Below are 25,840 nucleotides of genomic sequence, written 5' to 3' on the forward strand. Positions count from 1 at the left end.
CGTTTTCCTCATCACCACGCATGCTCATTTTCGCTCTTTTTAACATTCTTACGCATAACGTCTCGCCGTATACCGACAAGATTTATGAAGCAGAACCTGACGCGTTTTCTCCATGAGCGGCTAAAAAAGCAAGGAAATGCGCCTTTTCACGAGAAAGTGCCCGATAACGGCCACGACAGCGCTACACTCAGGCTAACCTAATGTTCTTGCGCGTCAAATTGATGCATAAAAAAGTAAAAATAAACTAGAAGCGCCCTTCTCAAGGGAGAGCAAAGATCGCTATTTTCACTTCTTCCCGTGAAGCGGGCTCAACTGTTTAAAGTCTGCCGTGACATTACCACGAACAGACTTCGTCGTGGGCTAAATTCCTCCGGTGAATGGCATATCAGAGGGCACTCAATTAGCGCTGCTGCAGGGCCTTTGTTGCTCTCGGGCGTAATTAAATTTGTGATTCTTTCCACCGACATCCTTTTTCTCTCGTTCTAGCCAGCCAAGCTAGTGGAAAAGGAAGATGCGTGAGTTTGTTACGCGGTATTATCTCACGTAGAGTTGACGTGAGCCCATCTCAGCTGTCGGCTCCAATGGCAGCACGGTTCTTGTACGCCAAAACTGTAATTTAGACAGGATTGCTCTACCAGTTCGTTTTTATTTTCCTGAAAACAGTGTATTGTGTCGGTTTTCGTTGTAACGGTCAGCTAAGCCGACGTATTATTGGACAAGTCCGCAGAGATAGCGCGTTGTTTCTGAGGGTATTTTTCTGACTTTTTCCCCTTATTTTCAGTTTTGCTTCGTGCTTTCAAGAACACAGCTAACTGTTATGCTACAATTCTTAGCCAACAAACCTATTCCGCATCTTTAACACACATAATGACAGACAATTCATGTTCTTGCTCGTTTCATTTACATCCTCCGTAATCCCTAACCCATATTTATGAAAGCGTTTCAGCTTTAACGGAGCCTTGACTTGTAGCTGTTGCTAATTAGCTGACGCTTAAAGCAGCGTTTCTCTCTTGGAGTAATACCCAGGGATGCAACGATTCAGCGAGGAGCATCATTAAAGAGCAGCGTGCCATTACGAGCACTCTAACATGTCAAAACATGTAACATGAAAGCAATTACCTAGGGTTACGAGATGCGCCGTCGTAGGGGACTGATCTCGACCACGGTAAAGAAAATGTCATCTATGTGTCTCTCGTTTTCAGTGCAAGTGCCGACTGCTCAAGGTTGGCTCTCAAAGACCACCGCGAAGTTTTTGGGAAATGGGAGCAGCGAGTGCTGTGGCCTTTGTGCGCCGCACAGTACCAGCTCGCGTGTCATTGCGAGCCACGAAGGCGCTGTTGCGCTGCACAGGAGGATGCGTCCGTACACGAGCAACGAAGTGTACAGAAATGTGCACTACGAGCCTGCTTGCCTGAGCAGAAATTACGCCTCCGTCAAGGCCACAGAATGCTTGAGTGGCACCGAAAAACCACGATAAAGAGCGAGGCCACAGAGTTGTCATCCCCGATTGTACCGAGCACGAGAACTTGTGGCAAGGACGTCCCCCAGGCTAAAGCGGACCAAGATTTGTGAGCGTCGCGAGTTGCGTCACCCACATTCCCAGACCTCTCTGTCAGTGGACACGACCAGTCGACTCACTCTTTATCGTGGTTTTGCGGTGCCACTAAAGCATTCTGACATAGGCAAACGGTCAAAGAACATTGATGCCTTGTGAGCGGCATCTCCGATTTTTCTGGCATTAAGTTCGAAGCTCCCGCAAGAGCGATGCCGCTACGGCTCTTCCTGTTAACGCAGCGATTTGCTCGGTAACTAATGCCTGCAACTCTAACTGCTGCCGCACTTCATTCATTGCGTGTTTTAAGCAGTGTCAATAGCCAATAATCAAAGTCCGATTTTGTCAATGGCTTATAATTAGATGGCGCTTTACTACTGTTATGTTTTGTGACGGGCACCGATGGCTCGTTGTATATTTCATTACAATTTTTGCAGAAGAGTCGGCGCTGCTCAAGGACCTCAGTTGACCTCTCTGCATTATATTGTTACGGTTAATGTTAAACCGGCTTTATTCAAGGGACGAGATGGATGGTAAAGTCAAGATGGCGTCCTGAGGCTGCACCAGCTCACTTCTTCTTCCTCTTCTCCTCGCCCGGCTCATGCCGTAGCAATCCCCGGTTGCCAGACGAAGCCCGCTGGGCAAGTCCAAATCACTCGGAAGGCGTAGGGTGAAACCGCTTAAGACGGGCAACATGTACTAACTGGGTCCGGCTAGACCGACGACCAGTCGACGTCAAGCGTGCCACTACGTACGTCAAGTCACTCAAGCGATCTACAATGACGAATGGGCCCGTGTACTGGGGTAAAAACTTTTCGCATAAGCCACGTTTACGTTGCGGAGTCCACAACCACACAAAGTCTCCTTTGGCGTACGAGACAGACTGGTGTCGGCTGTCATAGCGCTCTTTCGATCGTTCTTGGGATGCCACAGTACGAAGACGAGCGATACGCCGGGCTTCTTCGGCAAGACAAAGCGTCTTGGCAACAGAGTACTCGCTGTGAAAGTCAAACGGTAGTATAGTGTCAATGCAGCTTAGCGGTGAACGGGCGTAAAAGGAGATAAAAAGGACTGTAATCGGTCGTCTCATGCTTTGCAGTATTATACGCATAGGTGATGAAGGGGAGTACGTCATCCCAGTCCTTGTGATCGGAAGATACGTACATGGCCAGCATGTTAGTTAGAGTTCTGTTCGTACGTTCTACAAGCCCATTTGTCTGAGGGTGATAAGGCGTTGAATGACGGAACTGCGAACTGCAGAGACGAAGCAGTTCTTCTACGGCGTCCGCAACGAACTGACGACCGCGATCGCTAATGATCACACGGGGGGGACCATGTCGAAGAATAATGAATCGAAGCAAAAACGTTGCAACGGACGCAGCTGTTGAAGATGGCACGGCCGCCGTTTCCGCGTAACGGGTCAGATGGTCGACACATACGATCACCCATCGGTTGTCATTAGATGATCGGGGAAATGGGCCCAGAAGATCGATACCCACTTGTTCAAATGGCAGGCGAGGCGGCGGCAGAGGTTGGAGAAGACCTGGCGGAGCGGTCGTAGGGCGCTTGTAGCGTTGACATTGTTCGCAACTGGCGACGTAGTGCTTGACCGTGTCCCGCATTCTGGGCCAGTAAAAACGCTCCTGTGTCCGGTTCAAAGTTCTTATGAATCCTAGATGGCCAGAGGTCACATCGTTGCGCATGGCTCTCAGTATGTCCGTTCGCAGACTCTGCGGCACCACCAGAAGGAAGCGTGCGCCTTTAACCGAATAATTGGTCTTGTAAAGCAGGCCGTCACGGACACAAAATCGACCGGTGGCTCCAGGACGCGATGCGGCTACAAATATAGGTTCCAAACCAATATCATTTTCCTGCTCTGCTTTGAAAGTCATCGAGTCTGGGAATGTAGAAGAAATGGGAGCAAAACAGTCATCAAAATTGTCTTCGTCACACTCCGTCGTCGTCAGAGGAAGGCGGGAGAGACAGTCCGCATCTGCGTGGCGACGCCCGGACTTGTAGGAAATAACGAAGTCGTACTCCTGCAGTCGAAGAGCCCAACGTGCCAGTCGTCCACTCGGGTCACGGAGATTCACCAACCAGCACAACGCGTGGTGGTCAGTAATGATAGTGAACGGGCGTCCGTAGATATAAGGTCGGAATTTGTGGACAGCGAAAACAGCTGCCAAGCATTCTTGCTCGGTCACAGTGTAATTGCGTTCCGCCTTAGTCAAAGAGCGACTAGCATAAGCCACAACGTGTTCAGCTCCTTGATGACGTTGCACAAGTACGGCACCGATGCCGATGCCACTGGCATCAGCGTGCACTTCCGTAGGTGCGGATGCATCGAAGTGACGCAATATGGGCCCTGATGTTAGTAGAAATTTTAGCTGACGGAACGCGTCGTCGCAAGCCGATGTCCAGTTGAAAGGGACGGCTTTTTGGAGAAGACATGTTAGGGGGTACACCACGTCGGCGAATCTTGGGACGAAGCGCCGAAAATACGAGCACAGGCCCAAGAAACTCCTCAACTCCCGCACTGACTTCGGTGCTTCGAAGGAGCTGACTGGCTCAATCTTCCGTGGATCTGGCCTCACACCGTTTTTGTCGACCAGATGCCCAAGTACTAACGTCTCGGTTTCTCCAAAACAACATTTCTTGGCATTTAGGATCAAGCCGGCTTGTTTGACACAATCCAGAACAAGATTGAGACGGCTGTTATGTTCACTCAATGTGCTGCCAAAAATCACCACATCATCGAGGTAGCACAAACAAATTTCCCATTTAAGTCCTCGGAGGATAGTATCCATGAATCGTTCGAATGTTGCTGGCGCGTTACAAAGGCCGAACGGCATAACGTTAAATTCATAAAGACCGTCTGGTGTCACGAAGGCCGTTTTCTCCTTATCGTCTAGGTGCATGGGTATCTGCCAATACCCTGATCGCAAATCCAGTGATGAAAAGTAGGCAGCGGAATGTAGACAGTCGATGACATCATCAATTCTAGGAAGCGGATACACATCCTTTTTGGTGACCGCATTCAGTTTCCGGTAATCAACGCAAAACCGCCACGATCCATCCTTCTTCTTTACTAAGATTACAGGTGCTGCCCACGGACTAGAAGACTCTTGGACAACCCTTTTCCGCAGCATGTCTTTCACCTGTTCAGCAATAACTGTCCTCTCTGCTGAAGAAACGCGGTAAGGCTTTTGCCGAATGGGGTGCGCAGATCCGGTGTCAATTCTGTGGCGAGCACGGGAACGAGGGAGTGAAGCCTGCTTGTCGCCTTGTGCGAAATCGAATACAGAAAGATGTGCCCACAAAACTTGTGCGAGAGCGCGGCGCTCATGTGAGGGCAGTGCCTTGTTGATCATTCGTAGGATCTGCTCTTCAGAAATGCTTCTTTGGGGATCGCTAGCATGAGACTGCTCCTCCTCGCTTAGCACTGTAATGGAGCTGTAAGTAATCTCGTCAAATTCAGCAAGCTTCATATCACGCGGGAGAACGGCAGGGACGCAAGAACAATTGAAAGCCCACAAATTGGAGGCGCCATTCACTACTCTCACGACAGAGCGTGGTACAAGTACATCTTTCTTTGCGCAGCTCGACGTAAGTGGCTGGACTTGCGCGTCAAACGATGAAAGGTCGGCAGCAGCGAAATTGACAGGGATACGTGACAGCGACCAAGGCGGTAGCAGCAAATCGTTCGAAACAACACAATAGTTTTTCACTGGTAAGGATGTGTCGGCAAGGGTGGCGAGAAGCGCGCTATTCAAAGTAATTTCGCCTGTGCCACAGTTAACGGATGCACCACAATCCTGAAGAAAGTCAATCCCGAGAATCACATCGTGAGTGCATCGCGGCAGTACGAGAAATTCTGTTTTAAGATCTTCTCCTCCGAATAAAACACTTGCAACACAAATACCAAGGGGAACTAGGCACTCTCCGCTGACACCACGAAGCGTCACACCATCATTCCACGGGAACATAACTTTCCTACCCAGCCTCTCTTTGAAAGTCACACTCATGACGGAAACGGTAGCACCAGTGTCCACTAATGCCGTTGCAGGTATACTATCAATTAACACACGCACTTTGTTCTTCACCATCATAATAGGCAGAGGAGTATTTCGCAGATACACAGACTGTCCGGCGACCTTACCTCCATCGGCCGCGCCGGCTAGTTTCCCGACGGCGGTGGAGACGTAGCACGTCGCCGTGGTGACGGTGAACGGCATTGGCGACTGGTTGGGGGCGTCAGGCTGCGGTCAGAAGCTGGCGAGCCACTCCTTCTACTATACTGACGGAAGGTATTCCGAGGTGGCGCGCCTGTGGTGTTTGCAGGGTCTATCGGCCAACGGTCGTCGTAACTATCACGTTCAAAATTATGCCAAGTTGGTGGTGGGCCATATGTTGTTGTCTGTCGGCGCCGGCGACAAAAACGAGCAATGTGTCCTGAGGCGCCACAGCTGTAACATACAGGAGATGCGCGACCGACGTTGTATGCCTCGGAGTCAACCCTGGGACGCTGCGAATAATAAACGCGATCTTCCGAATTGCGATTCGTGGCGGTAGCTCGACGAGTTCGTTGATCGTGCGTCATGTCGTCGGAAAAGGTACGTCGGTGCTGTCGCAGCTGATCAACTCGACAGTCTGCAACGCCTGGCGTGGCAGACAATGCTGACACAGCAGATGCATGTTCTTGAGGTTGGTTGGAAGTGCAACCAAGCTGTTCGACATCCGCCCCTTTGGTGTGTCGTTCAAGTTCTTCACGGACAATTTGCCTTATAGTTGCCGCAAGGTCAAATTGAAAGCTGTAGTTGTTTTCGTCAACGCTTGCCACCGTGGTGACATTGGCTAGCCTGCCAAACTTTGGCGTGATACGGCGCAGCTTCAAGGCCTCAAATGTGCGGCAATGCTTGATGAGGTCGGCGACCGAGGCGAGACTCTCCTTGCCGATTAAATAATTGTACACATCCTCGGCTATGCCTTTGAGAAGGTGTCCAACCTTGTCCTCTTCGGACATTCGAGGATTGACAGTCTTGCAAAGCTTCAGGATCGCCTCTATGTACGTAGTACAGGTCTCACCTGGGACTTGAGCGCGCTGAAGCAATGTCTGCTCCGCCCGCTTCCGTTTCGTGGTGGAATCGCCAAAGCACTCTGTGAGGTGAGTAACGAAGCTGTCCCACGTTGTGAACGTATCTTCATGGTTCTCGAACCACACTAGCGCCGTGTCTGTGAGGAACAGAACCACATTGTCGAGCTGAGTCGTGGAGTTCCAGCCGTTGTACTTGCTCACACGCTTGTAGTGGGTGAGCCATTCCTCCACGTCCTCGCCGAATTTTCCAGAGAAAGGGCGGGGCTCCATCTGATGCATCCAGGCGCCGGTTGTTCGCACTGGAGCAGCCAGAGAAGGCTGTTCGTCGCTGCTGTGGGACATCGGGATCTCAAGTGGTGTTGGAGGCAGTCGAGCGAGGCGTCGGCTCCGGCGTGGCACTTGCTGCAGCAGCTCCGTCGTCTTGGTCGAAGTACCCCGCACCTCCACCACAAAACTGTTACGGTTAATGTTAAACCGGCTTTATTCAAGGGACGAGATGGATGGTAAAGTCAAGATGGCGTCCTGAGGCTGCACCAGCTCACTTCTTCTTCCTCTTCTCCTCGCCCGGCTCATGCCGTAGCAATATTATTATTATAGTATATCAGAAAAAGCCGTGCAATACATGGCGAGAAACCGCGAAAGCAGGCAGTGCGCGGGGGGTCCCTCAACCAGATAAGGGCACGGATAAGAATGGAGAGGGTATTGAGTCAGCCGGCACACACTGAGATGTCGATACGAGGCTGCAGAAAATGGAGGCCCTCCAGGAAGAGCTTGTCAAACAGGTGGAACAGCTAAAGAATGAGCTAAACAAGGAGCGTGATGCACGGAAGGTAGTTGAAAAAAGACTTGAAGCAGCCGAGGAAAAGCTGAACAGGGCCGCCATTGAGAACATGAATGTGCGTGACGATGGAACGCAGTCCCCCCCTCTGACAGGAGAGGAAGTGCTAGCAAAGTACGTGGAATGCGTGCAACGTGGTGAAGGGCAGGGGCACCAGGGCCAATGCCCCTTGTCGAGTCCGAATCACACGGAAAAGGACAAAGGGAAGCAGGAAGAGGTAGGAGAGAGTGAAAGGGTGATTATAGCCGGCTACTAAAACCTGGCTGGGTGTTCAGAAGCAATTGTGGTGAGGGTGAAAGGCGATAAAAGAGTGGCGGTAGGGACATTTTCCGGGCGGACACTGGGTTCTGTCACAGAGCGAGCAAAAGAAAAGCTCGCGGAAAATGCCCACGTGCGCAACCTCGTCTTAGTAGCAAGTGGGCTAAATGACGTCCTAAACAGGAAAGGGACCGGACTAGCCCAGCGCTTGGCGAAGGGGGTGGACGACTTGCGCGAGCTATCCCATCAGGTGCAGATCGTGGTGTGCACGGTGCTGGAGGTGCCTGTACGTGACAGTCACGTGCGAGGAGCCGTAGTGGCTGCTAATGAGGTGATATGGAAAATGAGCAGAGAGAAAGGCTTCGGGGTTGTAGAAGTAAACAGGGAATTGAGAAGGTGTGGAGGTGTTAAACGAGACCGGATCCACTTCAATTACAGGCTGGCATGAGAAGTGAGCTGGCGACTTGGTGGTCGCACTGTTGCTTTTTTAGGGGGCCTACGGGCGCTCAGGAGGCTAGAGTAGGAAGTAATGAAGGCTTCCTAGGGGAATCTCTGAAGAGCATGACCGTCGATAACTGAGGAGGAAAGCAAGAGAGAGAGCTCGCCATGCAATAGGCTACGTAAGCATGCAGGGCGGCAGAAGAAAGGAAAAGTGGGCAGAGATTGAGGATCAGTTAAATACGGAACAAATAGGAGTTTATGTGGTGACAGAAACGCAACCTTAGAGACTCAGAAGAGCCGCCAGTGATTGAGAATTATGTTTGGAAAGGGTGCAACAGAACTAAGTCTGAAAAAAAGGGAGGGGAAGTCGGAATGCTCATCCATCAGGGAGCCAAATGGAAAAGAGTAAATTCACAATGTCAAGAGCACCTTTGGTTATCAGGTACAATGAGTGGGAAAATAACTTGGCTGGGCATTACGTATTTGTGGACCGGAAATAATTGCACAGAGAAGAATAAAGATTTAGTAAAGCAATGAAGGGGGCTACCTTCTAATATCTTTTTATATCCCCCCCGCGCCATATCTCCTTGTATATAAGCGCGTTCTTTAACAGTATTAAACAGTCGGTAGTTTGCGCTACGTACGTCGACGTCCTGTCATTGACTTAATATCGTCAGTGTAAAACTAAGCGCAATATAACCATGCAGGATAAAGAGATAGTGGAATGCATAAGTGCTGATATTAAGGGTTTCGGGAATGGTGTTGAAATTATCCTATTAGATGACATAAATGCCCACATACAGGATATAGATGGCTATACCCACAACAAAAGGAAGTCAATGCTAGATCTTTCTGAGCCACATAACCTCGTTATCATGAATGCAGGGCCTTGGTGTTGTTGGAACCTCAGTGCTGACACCCGTTGTTGCAACCGGACCGTTGGCGCCCGTTGTTGCAAATGGGTCGCAAGCCCCAAGGGTAGCGTTGGCCTGGCGGCCTGGGGCACACTGGAAGCATCCGAAGGTCCCAGCAAAGCATGAGGCGACTGCTAACAGAACAACTTGTTTATTCTAGCATCGCAAAGAGCGGGCGGTCAGGTCGACCGAAGTAGAGAGACGGGAGAGCACGTTACTCAACAGTAGAAATCGGAGCCTCTCTCTTGGCGTCCGGGGGCCGCTGCTCTTATACTCTCGGAGTTGAGAGCAAGAGGGAAGGTCACGAGATGACACCACGTGACAGCGGCGACGGACGGACTGAGAGACACGTTGGGACAAGGAGGTGACGCATCAGACGGGCCGGCGCCGGTCAGACCTCCTCGCTTCACACTGGGGGAGCTCCTCTCTCCGGCTGCCGCGCTTTGACAAGCGTGGGCACACACACACACACGCACACACAAAGACACGTGGCACTGAACATGCCGGGACGCGCTCGGCGGGGATGCGTCGCGGCCGCTCCGAACGGGCCAAAATGTCCGCCGCTTTGAACGAAGCCCCGGCGTCCGTTGAATCCGCGCTGGCTACACCGCGCGTCAGAGGCGAAACGTAACAGTGTGAAGGGCAGATCACGCGGGAAGTGGGAAACCGGCAATCAACCATTGATTGCTGTCTCATGACAGAAGGAATTAATGATAACTCGAGAGAAATGGTCAGTGATGAGGAAGCGTATAGCAGCATAGGGAGTGAACATAAACGCATCATTTTGAAAATGGGATATGTAGTTGGGAAAGAGAGCAAGGAGTGCAAAATGGCCAGTCCAAATTTGAACGCGGAACAAATAACAAATATAGTCACTAGAGTCGAGGATGAAGTTGGCAAATGGCGAAATAAAGAGTGGGAATATTGTGAGCTTCTAAGTGTAATAACGACAGATGTACGGAAAGAGAAACCACATTTTCGTTGGAAAGGAATAAGAAACCGGAAAGCTGGTGGAACAAGGAGATACGAGAAGCGATCGCCGAACGACAGAAAGCATCTCGAGAGCACAGGCAGGCAAAGAAGGCGCAGTTGCCGCAGGACGAATTAGCCAGTAAATGGGAAATATACCAGGAGAAAAAATCTACGGTTCAAATAGTGGTGCAAGCAAAAGTAAAAGGTGAAAGTGAACGTTGGTTGTCAGAAATATGTGAGAAAAAGAAGGCCGCACCTAGAATATTTTAGAACCACATAAAATTATTAGGCAGGAAGTTAACAACAATACAACAACATATCCTAGACGAAGATGAAAAGAGACTGGAAGGAGAAGCGGCAATAAATTACACCCGAAAAATAACAGCCGAATCTTCGCAAGAAAATGCCGAGGTTGCATATAAAGAAGAAAAGAGCATGAAAGAGACCCAGGTAGAAAAGAAGCCGGTGCTCGCAGATTTCAACTGGAAGAAAGCCGAAGAGAAAATTCCTAAGCGCACAGCCACAGGGCTAGACGAAGTTCCCGTTAGGCTGAATAATGAACTAGGTTCAAAAAGTAAGGAAGCTCTGGTGAGAGCAGTGGAAAAAACTTTCAAAGATAGACGAATACCATACAGTTGGCGACAAAGTAGAATGAATCTAATTTATAAAGGTAAGGGGGAGAAAGATAGACTTCACTCGTATAGACCTTTGACCATTACATCGGTAATATACAGGCTAGCAATGCAGGCAATCAAATTAAAGCTTCGAGCATGGGCAGAGAATAATGGCATTTTGGGAGAATTAAAAATGGCTTCAGAATAGGTAGGCGTTGAGATGATAACTTATTTGATCTTACTCAGTGTATTGAAATATCAAAAGTAGAAAGCAGACCGTTATATGTGGCCTTTTTAGACATTACAGGAGCCTATGACAACGTAGACCGCAACATTTTGTGGGATATCCTGGAAGGGGAAGGCTTAGGTAACGATTGTATACAGCTTTTGAGAGAGATTTACCTAGAAAATACCGTTTGCGTTGAATGGGAAGGGATGACGAGCGAGGAGAAAGTTCATATCAACAAGGGACTGAGGCAGAGGTGCCCTTTATCCCCACTGCTGTTTATGCTGTACATGGTGAGGATGGAGAGGGCGCTAGAAGGAAGTAATATCGGTTTTAATCTATCATACAAACAGGCGGGTACAGTAGTAGAGCAGCAGCTTCGAGGTTTATTTTACGCAGACGATATTGCGCTGCTAGCTAACAAGCAAATTGATTTGCAACGTCTGGCTAATATCTGTGGACAAGAAGGCAACAATTCAGGTTTGAAATTTAGTGTTAGAAAATCAGGTGTTATGGTATTCAATGAAAACAGTGAACAGACAGCGGAGATACAGGGCCTAGAAATACCTCGGGTAACAGAATATAAATACCTTGGTATATGGATAAACGAAGGCAATGGATATATGGAAACACAGGAAAAAACCATAGCAGTAAAGGGGAAGAGAAATGCAGCCATAATGAAGCACAGAGCGCTATGGGGATACAATAGGTACGAGGTCCTCCGAGGTATGTGGAAAGGTGTAATGGTTCCAGGACTTACTTTTGGAAATGCGGTTGTTTGCTATAAATCAGGGGTACAATCAGGACTCGATGTGAACCAAAGGTCAGTGGGTCGCCTAGCTTTGGGCTCTCACGGGAAGACTACAAATGAAGCTGTGCAGGGTGACATGGGCTGGACAAGTTTTGAAGTGAGGGAAGCTCGCAGTAAAATTTAGTATGAAGAACGACTGAAAAATATGGAAGAAAGTAAATGGGCTGGGAGAGTGTTGAGGTATCTGTACAGGAAACACGTTGATTCACAGTGGAGGAAAGGGACTAGGAAGCTCACCAGCAAGTAAGCGGCCTGTAAGGTGGGCCACACAGCAACAAAGAACGTCAAGCGGAAAGTCAGAGAGGCTGAAATAATCTGATGGGTGGCGGCAATGGAAAAGAAACCCGCCATGAGTAACTACTTAAGAGGAAAAAACGAAATCAGGAGTGAAACAATTTATGATAACTCAAATGGAAGCTCATTACTTTTCGAAGCGAGATCGGGGTGCCTTAGAACACGCACCTATAAAGCGAGATATAAGAAGGAAGAAGAAGCATGTGTTTGCTGCGGAAAGCTAGAGAAACTATGGAGCATGTTTTATTAGAATGTGAAGACCTCTACCCAGCGGTCAATTTCGGCACCACTGGCCTGCTTGAAGCCCTTGGGTTCAGCGAGAGCAGTGGAAAAGTGAACGTGTCCGCAATTGGGATTTGTAAGAGGCGATTGGAGGATTGGTGGAATAAAAATAGGGAAACGAGAAAAACGGGTACCTACAAAAGCACAGTTCGCAACAGGGGATCAGAAAAGTTGATTGTGGAAGTTCATAGTGTTTTTTTCCTTTTTCATTGTTTAACCTGGGTTGGACATTATGCAGTACAATAGCAAGAGCTTGGTGGCGCAACCCACCGCCCCGTTCCAAAGGGGACACTCATAACATCCATCCATCCATGCATCCAGTAGCGGGTATTTAGGGGTGAAATTTCACTGGACTCAGCCTCACGTTGGAAGTCAAGGCAATCGACTAGGCGACGCTCCCGAGCGTGCAACTCTGTCGTGCGCCCCAAAAGTGGCAGCCCTAAAGAATCTGCAGCACACAAGGGACGCAATGTGGATTCTTTTGCGGACTTTCCACAAACTTCCACATAAACCCCGCGTGGACCTGCACTGTGACACGCTCGTGTTGTGACTGGTTCGCCCACACCAAGGAAGGGCTGGTCATTCAAGACAGGCCGACCCGCTTTGTGGGTCACGTGTAATCGTGATGTGGAGACACCACATGCGCGCCTGCCGTTCGAGGTGTAAGGAAAGAATGCTGCTTTGATCCCACGGCCATGTGATCTGCGGAATATCTGCAGCTGTATTGTCTATTGCTTTCCTTCGAGACACTGAATGGATAAGCTTAAATCCATATCAATAAATGATAGTTCTTTGTTTTTATACCCTGCGCAAAAAAGTAAGGTAATTAATGCAATTTACAATATAACACCTACCAATTCCAGATATATTTATGTCCTTCAAATAAAGCCAGTAAAATATGCAAATGATATAGCGACGTGCATTGCGCATATCATTAACCATTGTTTGAGTCAAGATATTCTTCCCAAAAACATGGGGTCTGCAAGATTAATAGTTTTGTTTCAAGAAAGGCAATTAAAATCATGTTGGAAACTATCGGTTGATCTCTGTACTGCCTATTCTTTTTTGGAAATATTCGACAAAGTTATTTTACAATGTTTAAGTAACTTCGAGTGTAAACATTACCTGTTATGAAACTACCAATATGGTTTTCGTAAAATCCTCAGTACTAAGCACCATGCCCAGCACGCCTTCCTCTCTCAGAAAGAACTCATACTTCCTCGATTAGAAGACGTAAATGTACTCGGAATATTTGTGGACCTGTCAAAAGTTTTTGACAACATTAATTACGGCTTTTTAATAAGAAAACTTGACCGGTATTGCATACTTGGCAAGCCTGAATCTGTCATAGTTACTACCTGAAACATCGCACGCAAACAGTCTTATTTAATGATTCGCTATCCAATTGACCTCCCCCAGGCAGCACACCAGCATTGGTCCAACCATGGCCCAATGCTGGCAGAAATTGGTACCAATGTTGGACCAATGTTGGCATATTGGCAAAGTGCAACCCAATCCAATGTTGGCCCAGCGTTCAAGCCAAGATTGGACCAATGTTATGCCAATGCAGCAGCCATTGTGCTGCCAGCGTAGGACCAGCGTTAAAGCCAAGATTGGACCAATGTTATGCCAATGCAGCAGCCATCGTAGGACCAGCGTTAAAGCCAAGATTGGGCCAATGTTATGCCAATGCAGCAGCCATCGTGCTGCCAGCGTAGGACCAGCCTTAAAGCCAAGATTGGACCAATGTTATGCCAATGCAGCAGCCATCGTAGGACCAGCGTTAAAGCCAAGATTGGGCCAATGTTATGCCAATGCAGCAGCCATCGTGCTGCCAGCGTAGGACCAGTGTTGAGCCATATCGTTACCAATATTAATGCCAGCTTTGAGCCAATGCCCTTTGCATGACGAATATTCTAGATATTTGAATTAGGAAGGAACAGCGCCAACTAAGACGATCACAAGAGGGGAGAACGAACGAACGTCCTGTGTCGTTCTCCCCTCTTGTGTTCGTCTTAGTTGGCGCTGTTCCTTCCTTATTCAAGTATGCACCATCTAGCCCAAATGAATGTTCTCCTGAACTATTCTAGATATGCTGGCTTTAGAGCACGCACATATTCTTACCGCAAACATTTTGCTAGCGGCATTTTCTTAGCAATTGTCCCCTTACTCTCTTCCTCAATAGTAGCTAGGAAAGCTCGACAAAAAGATGTCAAGAAGCAGAAATCATATATGACTGCAAATAATAATAAAAGAATACTGAAATTGACGTTTATGACAGTTTATTTGCGAATAAATTTTCACAAACAGGCATTTTCCGTGGACCTAGATGGGTGACGCTCGGTTATCTTCAAACAGTTCATTTACAGGCACTGCCCTCAGGATAGGAATTGGGCAAGGTGCCGAGGACGGTGGGCTGGCCAGGGGCTTCAGGGCATGGAGCTGACGTCGGTAGGCAGGTTTGTCAGTGCTTGGATGACAGCAGGCTTATCAGGCCCCCGAGGACCACGATAACGCGGTGGTTTCGTTGATATTGCCACCATATCCGATAGCGACTTCACCATTACTTGGAGGAAATGTTTGCACTGTAAAATGAAAAGAAACAATGTCAGAGATGTTGGTATGACAAATCTATGATGGAGAGCTTTCATTTGAAAAATCGCCATACTGCAACAATATTATAAGTATGAGCAGAGAGTTCGAAGGGGTGAATCAAGAAACTTTCTTGCAAGAGATTTGTCAAGTAACACTTCCTAATATTTCGACATATATGGCATACCTTGTACAACATGTAACGTAACACTTAGAACAGACATAAAATGCGCAGTCCGCTTTGTTTACAGCTCACACTTAGTCAGCGTAGCACTTTAAAATTAAAAATTGCAGCAAAACCTGCTGCAGCACAAAAAGCCTAGTATCAGACAGTGTAGACACAATGCGGCCTTCGTGCGAAATTTTTAATGTGGAAACCGAGAAGTTCCGTCAAGAAACACTAGTAAAAGAAGCATTATTCGAAAAGAAAGAAATACTGTCAGCTGGAAATGATGCTTGACCTATACCAGTGAGAAGAAGCGTGGTTCCTTGGTATCACTAGCAGGATCAGGCCGCACGCGTGGCTTGATAAAATCTTAGTCCTAGAATTTGGGTGAAATTCACAGAGATTTACACGTGGTTCTACTCCAGGCACTATTCAAAGGCTGCAAAAAAAGAGCTATTTAATTACAGGCATTCTACATTAGCCAGGCCTGTTTCAGTAATATATATACCGCGTGATATTGCTTGGGTGATATAGCTTGGCTGATATTGCTTCTGATAAAACTTATAACATGCGCAAAACAAATGCACTCACCATTGTATGATCCATGCTTCTTTGTATCTGAGTTCATCCCACATCGAAGACGGTGCCCACGAGCGCCGACTTCTTTTCTAATTGTTGTGTCGCCTATAATAATTCTAACACTCACAAAAATTCGTGGCCACATTGGTGCGTATTTCAAGATGTAGGCTTCTCAGTAGAAACGACGACAGCAAGCGAGCATTTTTCACGAGAAGAGTGCGCTGGCAAGAACGGACGGCAAGCACTCAGGTGGTGTTGCACCCAGTCGGCGTGCTAGCGACACGTAGAAAGAAAGAGTGAAAGGAAAGGGTGAACGAAGAATACGGCGTAAACGCCACTTTCCCCCGCTGGACCTAGCCCGAACGGGTTTTGGGGTGGCAGCGATGGAGGGCGACAAGAAGGACAATAGTGACCCCGCCGCTTTCCCCCATGCTTCCGAGGGCACCCAATTCGACACAGCAGCTTATGGCTGTCTGAACGCTTGACTGACAGCATTGACCAGGCTCACCTGGGTGCGTGAAGGAGAGGCAAGGGGGGGGCTGAAGGACGGAAAGCTAGGCCGAAAAAAAAAATCCGGAATGCGCCGTGCCTACTAAAGGCAAAGACAAGAGGTTGTTGACACGCAAATGCCAAAACGTGCAATTAATTTTTTTTCTGTCAGAAGCATTCATACAAGAAGCTTACTACGCATGCACGAACAAACAAATATATTAGAATAGGAGCATGATGTCGCCGCAACATGCCATGCATGCTAAACAAACAAACAATAGTTTCACTAATGCATATGCGCTCCATCTCGATCCAATATAAAACGGTTCCATCAGCTCTGAGGCACTGTAATTCTCGATTCTCCTCAGAATCCTGGCCCACTAAAGCCGCGGAGCGTACATGCATAAAATACAGTGCGCAGGCAAATTCGCAATACCGTTGCTTCTTATGGAAAGCTCAAGTTCTTATTCACGATCAATAAAGCAGTGGCTAAATTTATGCGACTTCCCCTGCTTGCTACGTGGTACACTGGCTTTTCTCTTTAGGGGACACATTTCGGTAAAGGAGAAGTGCAATAATGGCGGTGTACCATTCATGGAGTTGACATGGGAGAACATATTTTTGGTTCCTGCGCCGTGTGCCTATGATCAGTGCGTTAGTTTTCAAAACACGTTGTTCAATCTCAGCAAGTCGTAGAGCACTAAAAGCCGACAAGGCGAAAATTAGCTTATTACGGGCCAATGTCCTCCAAAGAAAGCACACTACTAACCCATATTGGCAAATCCATACCAAAGTCGGTCCAATAATTCCCGCCTTGTTGAACGGCAGTGCCAATATAGTTTACTGACTGTGTAAAGTGGACCAACATTGGATCTCTATCAGAATGGCACAGCCAATATTGTTTACTTACTGTGTAAAGTGGGCCAACATTGGATCTCTATCAGAATGGCACAGCCAATATTGTTTACTGACTGTGTAAAGTGGGCCAACATTGGATCTCTATCAGAATGGCACAGCCAATATTGTTTACTTACTGTGTAAAGTGGGCCAACATTGGATCTCTATCAGAATGGCACAGCCAATATTGGCGCCACGCTGTTAACCTTAGGCCAACATTGGGCCAGGAACCAGAATGGCACTGCCAATATTGGAACCACGCTGTTAATCTTGGGCCATCATTGGGCCAAGATGTGCCAATATGTTTCCAACGTTGGCCCAACCTCGGGAGTACCACAAAGGAGTATTTTAGGCCTGCTTTCATTTAATACGTTCATTAACGATACTGTCAAAGTCGTGCCACCAAAGTCATGCCAAAATTGTGCCACCATACCATTTTGTCTAGCTTTGCTTCTCAGTGTGAACGATTCTCGCATGCTGGTTATCCCGTGTCCTTACAAGTGTCAGTAGCAGAACGGATTCTAAAAGAGTTCAGAAACGACAACCAGCACGAAGATAATCCTACAACTACTCGGGTTAGGACATGCATTATTCCTTATATCCACACCGTCTCACATAATCTTAAGAAAATCACCAAGCGAGCGAATATTCATGTGGTGTTTTCTGCCCCTAACAAGCTTAAGAGGATTTGCAAGCTCACTAATCCGCATAAAGAGGCTCCTCCTAGCTGTGATAACAATCATGAAAAGAAGTTCCTTAATTGCACATATTGTGTTGTTTATTGTTTTCCACTCAAGTGCGGTCGGTCAAACTGGCTGATGTCTTAATGATAGGCGGCGCGAACATAGTTACAATGCTAAATATTGCATTACAGCTGGGGGCATTCTTGCACAGCACTGCAAAACGTGCGGTTGCGAACCTTTTTGAGAAGAATGTATCATTCTAGGTCGTAGTCATAATCAGCTAACAAGAGAAATCATTGGAGCAAAAGTTATCATAGGTCTTGGCCACGCATGTGTAAGCTCAGCTTCATTATCGTTATCAAGCAATGAATTGGCATATCTCGGACTGCCGCCACAGGCTGCCTGAATATGTTTTTTAACATGGTTACTTTTGGTTTTGTTACTTGGTTTTGTGCTGTCTTTTCATGTCACATCGTTCGCTGAGTGTATAAGTAGCCTTCTGAGTCACGAAATAAACCACCAGTTCGAAGTTAGCGCTCACCCTGTTCTCCTTTCCTTTTAATTGCCCTTTCCACCTTCCTTTTTGCTCATTCTGAGCTGCGCTACAAGCCTCAAAAAAGTCGTTACATGAATGGGCACAACGCAATAGCCTTCAGATCAACATTAGTGAAACCAAAGAAGTAGTATTTCCATGCCAAAACAAGAGTAGACCCACTAATAAATGTATTTTAATCAATGGACGTTGAAATCCTTCCCCACTTTAAGACGTTAAGCGTTGTATTTCAAGAAAACGTGTGATTTCCACGTCGACCTAATTCTGACGAAGCTGGCACAAATTCTTGGTGTTATTTGCCGTAATTGCCACATACTGGCATCTAACACTATGACACTGATCTGAAACACTTTGTTTCATACTAGAGTTAATTACTGCGATTTAGTTGGAGTAGCCAGGACACATGAAAGTGTAAATAAGATTCTTAAATTGCAAGAATATTCCTGAGGACTGTTCAAAACGTGCCTATGCATTAACACACTGACAGCCTATTCATCAAATATAACGTATTACCTGTGACACATTTGTGTGACTGTATTTTTTTTTAAAGATTTAAGGCTGAAACTACGAACATGCAAGGAGTCTGTTCAGTTTCAGTTTCAGTCTATTATTCTTTAAATACAATAAATTGATAAGAGACAATATACATACCTAGAAGGCTTAGCCAATTAAAAAAAAACTACAAATTATCAGACACGTAGCCCAGAATCGTGGAAAGTAGCAATATATAGAAAAAAACTACGGTTTAAGAACACTGCAGAATAGATTACCTAGACTGCTAGAAATTTTAAATGATAAACATATACAAACAGAAACCATGACATACAGGAAACTTCGTTGATTCGCGATGTGGTACATGCGCTTCAGAATCTTTCTTTTCCGATTATCGAAATATTATTCCCCATTACTTCGTGTATTTAACTATTTGGCTCACATTTAGCTTCCGTTCTTTAATTGTATAGCGAAATGATGCAGCACGTCTTCATGTAACTGATGTGTCATAAGATGAGTGTTCACTGTTCTTTCTTGCAGGTTGCTGTGTGTTGCAACGCGCAGCACTTGCTCTTCGTAACTTCTTTTTCCCATTGTACCTTTTCCCTATTTGTAATACAAAGATGTATTCTTCTTTTCCTGATGTACCGCAGCCAATGTGCGGAGGCATTGTCAAGCTGTCATTCATGGCAGCTCTTACTGCTTGCTTGTCCCCAGTGTCATGCACCCAGTAGATGATGCAGCTTCTATACATATAAACTGCAGGGCGCGCAAGGGACAGCGGGGGATCAAAGCTCGAAGCAGAAAGGTATGTAGGTTGCGGCCACCGCGGCGGGTGTGTGCCAGGGCGTGTTCGCACCGAGAGCTTCCCTGGCACGCGCAGCGGTGCCACGCAAGGTCGAGGTACTTTAAAGGCACCTACGCCCATGATCTTTCTTTTGCTTTGGTACAGTGAGCACGATTAACCAGAGTAATATGGAGGGCACCCAAAGCAATCGCGCATGAGAGTCATGGCATATTTAGCTCGCGTCGCCGGGCCTATGTAGTAATATCAGAGTTAGTTGTATGAACTTTAAGCATAATACGCTGTTACGGTACCTTAAAGTAATGGGTCTATAAGACGGTGTTGGTGCGTTTCTTTCTCACCGCCCTAATCCTATACCACCCCCTACAAACACACACATACCCCCTTTTTTCTATGTGTATAAATACAATTTCTTCCCATAACAGATTGACCAGTTCAAGTTGTAAACTTGTCAATAACTGTCATAGGAATTACTGTAATAAGCACAATTCCACGAAGGGATCGTTCACTTTTATTTTTTATTCTAACACTGAAAACTACAGAGAACCATATTTTCTATATGGGAGAGAATTAAAGCCCTTTTGCACATGTGGATATCACAAGCTTAATCCAGTTTGCAATACACATGACAAAGCAGCTGCTGCGACATGAACTGCAGCATTGAGGGCCACACAACACCTACGTAATTAAAGGTGAAATATATAGAGGGAAGCTTCAAAATACACTCTGTAGCACTGCAAAGCATAACACATATTGTATGTGTACACTAAATGTTCAAAAAAGCAATGCATCAATATCCCATTTGCCTTCAAGTTTATTATCACGTTCAAGTTTGCTGAAGTTTATTATGAGCATATGCACAACTCGAATCCGCTGACACACCCGCAGTCAAGGTAGCTGTTCGAGGTGTGCTGGCTGCCTCAACGTAAGAAAAACAAAGAAATTGGGTGAATGTCAACACCAGTGCCACTGCTTCTTGCCTCTGAGCTGCACGGCCTCCGCGGTACCTTTGTTGGTGGAGTGTGCACAGGTGATCTGGTGTGGTGAGGCGTAGGAGTCATCTGAGAGAAAGAGTGTCGTTTAGATGGAAAAGTGGATGTTTACATTGCCTGTCGCATTCCCTCAAATGCTGCCTTGGTGACTAGGGTGACACACCCGCACTCAGGGTGGCTGTTCGAAGTGTGCTGGCTGCCTCAACGTAAGAAAAAGAAAGAAATTAGATGAATGTCGATACCAGTGCTATTGCTTCTTGCCTCTTACCTGCATTTGCCTATACGGCGTCTTGGCTTGCGGAGCCTGCATGAGGGAGCTGCTGCGGCTAGGCGTACGCTTTGCCTAAGCAAAAGGAAAAGGCCGTTCAAATGGAGAGTTATGCAAATAAATGCAGTTCTTATGTCTCCTTCAGGCACTGTTCTTGCCTAAAGGTTTTGAAAGGTACTGTCCAGAAGCACTTTGACTGCTTTTGCTTTCTACCTGCAGGTGTTGCTGTGACATCCTTAGCATGACTGCGTGCAGCATTGTAACACTTGGTGGAGGAATTTGAAGTGGTAGCCAAAAATATAAAGAATCATCCTTGTCTGCATGAATGCTTTCAATTTCTAAATTCAGTGGTAACTATTACTATTGGCAAAAGGCCCCCACATCTATGCGGCAAGTGCCATAGCTCGAAATTGAGTTTTCCTTTAGTGTTGCACAAGGTATCTGATATGTCCACATTAGGTGTGATCCGTTCTATTTATTCCAGTGTGGATAGGGCCTCACTAATTTTTTTTATTCGTGCGTGGCCTATTTTTTTTTATTCTGCATTTATCAAGCAGCAGTCTCGTGATGCTAAAGCGACTCATGTAATGACGATCATGAGGTCTTGTTTTGCAGAAAAACAAAACATTTCCTGATCCATTGTTTGCTGTCCCATTACACGCATAACTTTGCAGAGTATTCTAAATATACTGACTTGCTTGGACTCCACTAAAGAGTCTCGCGTTATCGAATGCCACTCTTTCTTTTACAATATCATTCGACATTTCTCCCAATTTCTGTACCTAGGGCTTCTGTTACTATGCATTCATCATTTTTGCTTGTTGTTTCTGACTAGAAATCTCTTATTTAATTTACAGCCTAAATTTTGCCTTTGGAACACACAGAAGGGCTTGCCATTGCATCTGCACAAGAGGGAAACATGTTTCATTGAACGTTTTAAAAATCCAACAGAAGATTGATGACTGCAGCTTGAGGTGTGATTTGACTGAATGAGCCAGAAAAATAATCCACCCCACTTGTTAAATTAAAGCATATATTAGTAGGATGTACAACATATGTTACACTAAGGTGGGGGGTTATCTTGCTTCTACAACAAGATAATCGGTGCGCGAGAAAAAAGTTATTTTTGCAAACCCCTTGAAGACACTGATTTAAGGAAAAGGAGCTGGAGCTTTTCACATTATCTAGTTACTTTACGTGCAAGTATACTCAACAAAAATTTGTGTCCCAGCTGCTTAGTCCTATATGTGATAGTGTCAGTATTGCATTATGTGCGTGTTGTCTAAAATATGAGAATTTCGAAAATGCTCGTAGGGGTCTGATGTGCATATCTGCAGTTTGGGGATACATGTAAAAGAATCAGCACCAAGTGCGATGAACGGTCCCACAGGTCCAGAGTCGGTCATGCAAATGGATTTGCTGCATACATTTGCGACCAGAAAAGATATGTCACATGAAATGGCATGCAAGAAAGTGTTGAAAATATTGCACAGTTAATAAAACACTTACGTTATTAATATTTAGGTTCACTCATTTGATTTCGTCTGTATTAGGCACTCACCTGTTGATTGCTTCCTGGCACAGAAATACTCGGCAGAACATCAGGCTTCAATGTCTTTCTGCTGTGGCTTTTGTAGAAGCATGATTGTTCAAAGTGCAATAACAGATTCCATGACTTGTATATTGGCCAGTACAATTGCGGTTGCGCTGATCCGCCTGTCCAGCAATTCCCTATTACTGAAGGGAAACCTGCAAATAAAAACACCACTCCGCTTGTTCACCGTCTTCTTTGTTTATTGCTTTGCAGACAAAGCGACAGGTAAAAAAAATGCTATAGTGTGACGCTTCTCAAACGATTGTAATGCATCACGAGAGCTGTCTACTCGAGTGATGTTCTGAACAAGATACATTCGCTTACTTACATGTGATGGTAAATGCCAGAGCCCTTCGGGGCTTGTGTGTGGCACAAAAGGCACGAAGGTGCCACAGCGTTCCATGTTGTCACGCGGTCGCTTGTCAAACCGGTCAAGCCTAAACTGTACCACTGTACAAAACTACTATACGCATCAAAAAACAGAGATTCGAAACTGAAATTCGCGCCCTGCTTTATTACATGAATGTGTAAATCGTGATTTACATAAGTCACGCACTTAGCAAGCGCTTTCTGTAAACTTAATTTTGACACATCACCTTCATAAAGCCATCAGGTATGCGTTTTTAAATGACAAAGCATAAGGTGACCTGTACTTGTTTTCAGCTCTTTCAATAGTAACTGCGCTTACCACATTGACCAATAGCAACAGGGCGGAGCCTTAGCGGTTCCCATTTTTCGGGCCAGCTTTTCCTCTACACCTGGTTATATTAACTCTATGTGGGGTTATCTTTCGATCCCAGCCCACGTGACTTCCTATCAGGACCGGAGCTAGCTGGCTGCCGCTGCCAGAACTCCGGAAATCGAAGAGGCACAATGCCCGCGCCGGCGCGATGGGTGTCTTGGGAGCCACGGTGCGACGCGCCCGGTTCCTTATGCCCCAACCACTGGCACGCGTCGGCAAGCTTCGGCGCGCGCCGACAAGCGAACGCTTCGCTTCGCGTTGGTCGGAGGAAGAGGGCACGCAACCACTGGACAGAAGCGCCGACGCGCGCCGAAGTTCGCTCCTCGGCTGCGGCGCACTGTTGCTGGACTATTTTGTCTTCATGCGTCAAAGCCCGGCGTAAAACAGGCTGCTATAAACTAAGCTTGAAACAATAAGTTAGTCATCTGTATGCGCTTTTAGATATAAAAGAACACGTTGGAATAATGAATATACGCCTGCCGTAACGGTTTGTTTTTATTTTCGAAGTAAAAATAGTGCACAAAATATCGACATCAGCGCTCGAGAGTCGTCTGCCTGCAAGACCGCTTTGCAAACACCTGCACGACGATGCCAAAGCATATCGAAACTGTTGTACCATTTCATTTTTTGGTAGCTCATTGCACAGCCAACTATGTAAGAATCAGGCGTGCAAAGTATCACTGAAAAAATCAGTGTTGGAAATATTGTCACGTAGCAGTGGCGGTAAATAAATAGTGCAGACTCAATCGCAACGATAGCGGCAAGCAATGTCGACAATCGTCTAAAATCTCGTCTGCGGGTCTGCGGGTCTGCGCGTCGGTTTGCATACGTCAGTCGTCGAAAGTCACAGCCTATTCGCTGGTGCCCGTGTGCCTTCCAGAAACTACTGTACAAATCGTTTCGCGTATGCAATCAGATTAACAGGGTTCGTCGACAACAGACAGAACCATCGATAACATTCGCGAAACTTCCCATACGTTCAGGCGCATCCTGCACCGATCGATAACGTTTAACATTTTTTTATCCGGTGAAATACGGTAACCAGATACAGATAAAGCATCCGTGTCAATATAATTATGCTTGTTGGTGCATGAAAGGAACGTGAAAAAGTGGGTTCTGAGAAAATCAGCAAAAAAGACTTGAAACACCTATAGCAATCACGAAAAAAAATCTAGAATAGCTAAAATTTATGTAATTCGTAGCTTGTCTCTTCCCGACTCTTGATTCTGTTAAATCTAGCCCATGGATCACCTCTATTATACTGGGTTGTTTTGATGCATCAACACCGCATCCGGAGGCCTTCACATTGAGTGCATTGCTACAAAACATTTTCACAGTGTGATGGCCATGTTCTATTGTAACTGGTTTCCACATGTCAAGTTTGTCTTTCTTTACATTAATGAAGTAACAAACCGTCAGATTATACAAGCTTGAGAATTGGAGGGTTTTAACAGGGGTCTTTCGTTGCCCTTTACCAAATCGTACTATTGAAACGCTTATTCGCATGTATGGGAGGAGCTCATTTGCACAGTATAAGAAATATATAAACAGGTTATTTTCACAATTTATACACTTCGTCACCCCCCCAAAAAAAAACGTTTTATTGTTTTCAGCCTGCTATGGTGTTTTGACTGAGAAAGATATATTCAATTTGTTCTGCGAGGCACGCAATAATTGCTGTGGCATATTTTATTGCACAAAACTGGATACAGTAGGTAACCATTATTACTACTCAGACCAAATTAATACCACAATGCATACGATCAGGCACATAGCATATTATTATTGTACTTTTTCTTTCATGCCCTTTTTTTATTTGCACAAAAGCTACTGCACTGAAATAGTATAATAGTAAATGCTTAAGAAGCACGATTTTATACTACGATAATAATAATCATTCAAATGTTTATTGTAGTGCCCAGGAACAGCTAGAGAGCCTTTGTACTGTTGCACTTAACGAGCCCTATGCGAGACAAAATGTACAGAAAACATGAATGTGGTATACAAAAAAATGCAAGATAGAGAAACAAATAAGGAAAAAAGGTAAAGAGGAAAAGTAAACGGGAGTTAATCCTACGTGATTATCTACAGATGCACAAAACACAGGAAACGAACTATGAAGTATGTTTTTGAGTCGAGTCTTACACAGCACAATCTTGCAACAAGGCCAGGCAACGAATGTGGAATGCTACCTGGTATACTGTTGTGGCACGAACAAACGCAATGAGTAAAACAATGAGAACAATGAGTAAAAACACCCAGCCGTCTGCCTTTCCACTCATTTTGCTAAAACATTCTGCACGTTATTCAACATTGCAGCACAGTTCCAATAATAAATGTTTCAAGATGTATGAAACACATTTTAAATACCATTACTTTCATCAGTGCTTTTGCTATTGATGCACTCTCCTGCTGTGCACAATTGTGTAGACAGCATCTCAAAGGGTTAAGCTCTGCGGAAGAAATACCATCAACACCACAAGAAAGAGAAGGTTTAAGGCTCTTCATACACTTGAAAACAAGGTTTTCATGGACTGATAGCGTGCACGCTTTGCCAGACTGAGAAGGAAGGTTACTTGAAGCATATTTCGCACCATATAGCAAACAGAAATGTTCTGCAAAGGCATCAGCAGTGTTCGAGACAACACCACCATTTTCATGAAGAAGACATACAGCTTTGGCACTCTTTTT

The 25,840-nt window shown here is 46.0% G+C and overlaps 1 long non-coding RNA gene across 1 annotated transcript in view; it reads right to left on the bottom strand.

Annotated features, from left to right (window-relative positions):
* The window catches only part of LOC135916688 (uncharacterized), a 36,087-nt gene extending 13,557 nt beyond the window's left edge, over positions 1 to 22,530 (bottom strand). Inside the window, exons 1-2 of the long non-coding RNA XR_011514976.1 lie at positions 22,375 to 22,530; positions 20,814 to 20,888 (exon numbers count right to left, since the gene is read on the bottom strand). This is a non-coding gene — a long non-coding RNA (uncharacterized lncRNA). The remainder of the gene's footprint in view (positions 1 to 20,813; positions 20,889 to 22,374) is intronic.
* Between the last annotated feature and the right edge of the window lie 3,310 nt (positions 22,531 to 25,840).

Source organism: Dermacentor albipictus, chromosome 5, assembly GCF_038994185.2.
Source record: "Dermacentor albipictus isolate Rhodes 1998 colony chromosome 5, USDA_Dalb.pri_finalv2, whole genome shotgun sequence".
Taxonomy (NCBI): domain Eukaryota; kingdom Metazoa; phylum Arthropoda; class Arachnida; order Ixodida; family Ixodidae; genus Dermacentor; species Dermacentor albipictus.